This window comes from Solanum pennellii, chromosome 10, assembly GCF_001406875.1.
Source record: "Solanum pennellii chromosome 10, SPENNV200".
In the NCBI taxonomy this organism is placed as follows: Eukaryota; Viridiplantae; Streptophyta; class Magnoliopsida; order Solanales; family Solanaceae; genus Solanum; species Solanum pennellii.
In genome coordinates this window covers 3,412,085-3,418,351 of record NC_028646.1, presented here as the reverse complement: position 1 = coordinate 3,418,351, position 6,267 = coordinate 3,412,085, and positions in this window count along the sequence as shown.

Genomic DNA, 6,267 nt, shown 5'->3' with positions numbered 1-6,267 from the left:
TTTTGGGTTTGTAAAAGTCTAAATCAGTTAAGGCTAACTGATTTAGTGGGCAACATTGGTTTGTTGCTTAGTCAAATTCTAAGTCATCTAGAGTTAGGTGGTTTAGTGGGCGGTGTTGTATCCGCTTAGGCTCTTCAAGTAATAGGTAGATTACTTGATCGTGAGATTAATAACTTTTTCTCACATTGTTTGTAACCGGGTTTCGCTTTTGCTTGAGAAGATTAGTGAAGACGGTTGTAAATCCTGTGCAACAGGTCGTGGTTTTACTCCCTTGAGCAAGGAGGTTTCCACGTAAACTGCTTGTGTTGTGTTCTTTATATTGTTTAATCTTCCGCACTGTTCTTGCTGTGTCAAGGGACCTGGTCCGTTGACTGGTAGTGGTCGCACATATTCCATCATGGAAAAAAGTAGTCATTAGTTTTTGTAACTTATGTAACCACCAACTCTTCATTTCATCCATTATTCTATATTTATGTCTTGTAATTTATGTAATATTTGAGCCATTCATTTAGCAAATTTACTACCCACTATCTTTCTATTCATTGCAAGGAAGAATTAATTAACTATAAATAGTGTAGTCTTCATTTGTGTTAAAAAAAAATAAGAAGAAGAAACAAGAGAAGTACAAGAAAATATAGAGTGAAAAAGATGAGTAGTATGATATTGAGGTTAGTGTAGTGAAAGAGAGACTCTTCAACTATATTTACTATACAAAAGAAAGTATTATATGTTGAAGGAAGGTGTTCTTTTGTGGAGTTTTGGACTTTTCAACTAATCCGGAGTTGTTTGAGTTATACATGTTGTTAGGCTGTTGTATCCTGGAGGAGACAAGTCAAGAGTATTACTGCTGGATCGATGTAGATTATGTCGCTGTAGACTTAAATCTCCTTAAAGAGAGCGAGATGTCCGTGCCTCAGCCTAAAGATTGTGTTTATACATTTTTGTTCATTTTATTTCAACTGTAATTTATTATATTTGTGGTATATTTCACCAACAGAAAGTCTCACAATTAAGGTCTCGAAACAGTCGTCGAAATATTGACGGTACTACAAAAAAAAAAAGCAAGTGCAATGTCATATTATTAGTACACAATTACAGTGTACTAACAAAATAATCGACAAGTTCCAATAAATTAAATATGAACTGGCAACTACTAATTAGTAAGTAGACAACACAAGATTACAAACACATGTATAACATAACCAGGACTCTCAGTCCTTACCAAACATTCTGAATCCTCAATACAACAAGTCAATCTGGTTCTCTCATGGAAGCCAGATATACTACTGTTAGTGTACTAGCTAGTGTGGTATCCATTTCATAGTTAGTGTACTGGCGTGGTACTATCCTTTTCACATGTTAATGTATCGGCCTAGAACCCGTTTTAGATGTGAGTGTACTGGCGTGATATCTGGTTTAACAACAATATTTGTTGGTGTGACTCCCCATAACAATTATCACATATAACACAATTACAATCACAATAATCATAATACCCATGTACATTCATGTAACGTATTCATTGCATGCGCGCCTATATATATATATATATATATATATATATATATATGATGGTAACTGTGTTTCCGTTCTGCTATATATAACGTATATAGCAGAACAGAAACACACCTTCTAATCATGATGTTCTAAACTAACCCCTTCACGCCAAATCCAATACCAAGAGTTTTACTCACTTGAATTCAATTTTGAAAGGTCATATGGATAACTTGATGTCTTAGATGCTAGAAAACGTGATCCAAGCTTAGACGTAGTACCCCATCCACCCCCTAATTGCCCTAAACCTCGACTCACTCAAATTTCTTCTGATACTTGCCTAACCTAGAATTTCTTAGTCCTCACTCAAATTTTTTTTTAATCCGGTTCACTAAAAGAGTTTTAAGCACCCATCAAAAAGTCAGTAAATTATTTGTTCATTAAATGTTTTATGTTAATTATATATAAATATTTCTTAATTATATATATATATATATATATAAAAAGTTAACAAGTGCTCGAACATCTGGACCCTAAATGGGTCCGCCCCTGTCACCCGTCCCAATAGCCAAAAGTCACTGAATACTTCCCATTTTCTGTGAATACAAATCTCTCCTACAAGTGTATCAATTTAATTTGTCATTACAAGTTTCAACTGACACTACAACGAATACAAAATATTATTTTTTGGTGAGAATTAAATCGTTTGTATTTAACCAATAAAATTTAAAAGCGCTTTTGAATGATAAATTAATATTTTTCACTCTTTTTTTAAAAGTGTTAAGTGTATTTTTCAAAAGTTTTTTTTTTTTAAATATATTTTTATTTTAAATTCTCAAAAATAAATTCTACCATTCCCAAAAAAGCTTATATTTTCCCTTAAAATTTGATTTAACATTTTTTCTTTCTTTTTTCTAAATAAATATTTTTGGTCAACCAAAATTTTTGGCAAACAATCTATACATCTCTATCTTAGATATTTTAGTTGTTTTTTTTTATAAAAAAAAAGTATGCTTGTAAACAAAGTAATACGTGTTCAAACGTCTTATCAAAATTTTTTGTTATTTTAATATGTTTATTATAATGTCATTTTTGTATATCAACCCAAATAATTTGAGCCTAGAACTAGGTATCTAGGAGTATATATTATTTATAAATGTTACATCGTACAATATTATATACTGGAAAACGTTTTAATTGATCATCTTTTTCAATGCCTTTCATTTAAGTTACATAATAGTATTAATATATACCTAGTCTAGTTGCCTAGTTGCTTATTTTATCAATCAATAATAGAACTTCTAAAAAATGAGTTTTTGAATCACGAAAGTTTGTACGAATTAAAATTTTCATTAAAAGGGTAGAAGAATCAAAATTTTTATTAAAAATACTGAGATTTGAACTTGAATTCTCAAGTTAAATTTCGTATCTCAAATCACTGAGTCAACTTCTAATCTTATTGGAGATTTAATATCTGTATTTTTATTTTTATTTTTTTGCTATAGAGGTTCGGGTGAATCCCCTCCCAACCCCCTATCACCCCCTGCAAAAACTTGTAAATCAAAGATCAATAGTTGTGTATGGTAGAAGAAAAATAATATTTTCTTAGAAAATAAGTGACTAGTTCCTTCTTTATTTTTTAAAATGTTTAATAAAAAGTAGGTAAAAAAGATATTTCAAAAATATTTATATGTAATCTAGCAAAACACCATTGGTGTGGGAGGCTTTGGAAGGTGGATGATCAAAGGGCGGGGGGGAGGGGGGGTTGAGGCGTTGGGTAGATGGGGAGGAGACAATAAACTTGAAATGTCACTTATGAAACTTATTTTTTCTACCTTCATTAGGTAAGTCATTTTTCTCATTTTAAAGAAATTTATTTTCTTATAAAAAATATGCTTAAAAATATTTTAACCAATCAAACATGTCTGCTAAATTGAAATACATACCAAACACTCTTAAGTAAGGGCTTATTATGTACCCTAATTTGACAATACTAGAAGGTTGATTCCTAGATAATCTAAACGTAGCATGAATATAATAAGAAGGGAAAGACCAACATACAACATGAGTTGTGGTGCAGTGGTGAGACTCCTTCATCTTTAATTAGCGATCTCGTGTTTGAACCCTGGACATGGAGAAGATTATGTTGGAACGCCATCGCCGAACGGGCTCTGCATTGTACATCTAAATTTAATCAAAACTCCAATATGACCTCTCTGGACATCTAGTTGGAAAAAAAAAAGGGAAAGGTCTTAAATCACACATCTCTTTTTCTTAGTAGATAGAAGTTCCCAATGTCAACATTTTGTGATATATATGTGGTTTATTTTCTGATATATATGTAGGCAATATGTATAGGTTCAATTCAGTTTAGGTAATTTTGTGATATACATAAATATAATGAAATTTGTTGATCCAATCTAAAGTTAAAAATTTGTCATATATATATATATTGTTTAGATATACATTTTAGATGAATGTGATACAATATAGAAAAAAACATACATTTGTGAACATTTGATTCATGTATACACTGATGATAACATGGTATACATTTCTTTGCTTTTACCTGGATAAGTTAAGGTATAAAAAATTTTCATTGTTATATAAAAATTCTTATTATCTAGCAGCCTCGTTATTTAGTTGGCTAACTTGTGTCAATATTTTTAAATTTTTAAATTTACTAATCTAATCTTTATTACGTAGATGCCAATTATTTGTTGGCGTGGTATATTTATGGGTAACTTACATAAGTTTGCTAGTTTATTATCTAAGTATCTTCCTCTGCGCATTTTACTTTTCATTATCACGGAACTTATCAGAATTTAGACTTCATATACATGTATCTGAGCGTCCAAATGCATGTATCTGAGCATCTAGATGCATGTATCTTAGATGCATGACGTCAAATCATGAGGTGTAATTATTTTTGATACATTGTATATAAGTGAATTCGCATATATCCGACTCTCTCACTTGTCTATCTCCTATCTCGCTCTCTCGTTCACTTCACTCCATGTATCTGTCATCATATATATATATATATATATATATATAGTGTTATATATACATTGTTATATGTATCTATTGTTATTTCTATGTATATAGGATATATAGATTATTTCATTCGCCTCTCTCCTTAGTGTATTTGATAGAAAAAGATCCATATATATTAATGTATCTGATATGAAATTATTAATTAGTAAAGTGATAAATAATTATTTTAAAACTATAAAAAAGAATTAATAAATATGATAGAAATATTTATTTAATTAGATAATTTTTCATGTATTTATGTCAATAGGCTTACTCAGTAAGCCTTTGTTGGGCTTTGATAGAAGCCTTTCGTTACTTTCTTGAATTGCTAACCAAAAATAAGAGTAAACATTACGTGGGATGACCATTTTTTAGGTAATGCTTAAAAGTTAAAAGGTTTTAGTCATCAATAAATAAGTAATAGAAAAAGAGGAGATAAAGGGGGCGCTTGATACGGAGAAAAATATATTTTAATTTCTTTTTTATGTTTTGTTAGTCAAACTTTTTGAAAAATAATTTTTCTAAGAAAAGTAATATTTTAAAAGTTAAGAAATTGACTTCTCTGCTGAAAGTAGAGAAAACAAATTTCACTAGTGACATTTCATATTGACTGTATCCGTCACGTAATTCACCCCATCCCCATAGCCCTAAACCGCTACCCTTACTTTTCATTGTATCTATTTAAGTTATATACGATTACTTTTAAGATAATATATTTTGCTTACCTATCAAAAACATTTATCTAATAGTATCAATTTCTTCTTGGATCCTCACCATGTTGATATCAATATGTATATGGATCACTTTAATTGTTTACTTGAAATTTTATGTTTTAAGGGGCCTTTTACTTTATTAGATTTTTTATATAATTAAAATATATAGATAACTTTTAATACTTTTAATACCTTTTTTTTAATATAAATCTCCTTCCTTTGACCTAACTTCTAGGTGAGACTTAATTCTAATATCTAATCTAACATTGTATCAGAATAGGGCCCATCTCATTCAATGTTAGGATTCTCAAAATTTAAAAATTTTACGAACTAGATACTAAGCACTAGACTTGAGGTGAGAGTGTTAAAAATGACAAAAGTTTCATATTGGTGGTTAATGAGAAGATCGGACTTTTTATAATGCTTGGACAGTCCTTCTCCATTTGAACTAACTTTTGGGGTGTGAGTTAGACCATATATCTAATTTAACATAGCATGCGGGGCCCATCTTACACAATGTTGGAGGCCCATATTTTAAATTTCCATGCACCACATGCTAAGCATTTGGCATGAAATGGGGTGTTGAAGAATGACGAAAGTCCATATTAATAAATGATAGTTAATGAAATGGGTGAACTGCTTACTTGAATCCCTCCTCCCTTTGAGGTAGAGCTGTCAATATGGGATGAGCTATCCCATCCGGGCCAAGCCATACGTGCTTAGAAATTTGACGGTCCAGTCCAGGCTAGCCTATTTTGTGTGGGCAAGAAATTGATTGGCGCAGCCCACAAGTACGTGGGCTACAGACTTTTCGAAGTTAGTCCTCTTCTCTTAAAAGTATATTTTTTTTATAGTTTTTAAAATTAAATTATAATTTAAAAATATTATCAAAAATATCGACAAGACAATAATTACATGGTGTCAGTGTTACTATTTGTTAATCAAATACACAAATAAAATTATTTTTATAATATTTATTAAGTTTAAATTCAAGTAAAAATATAAATAGCTAGAAATAATATTA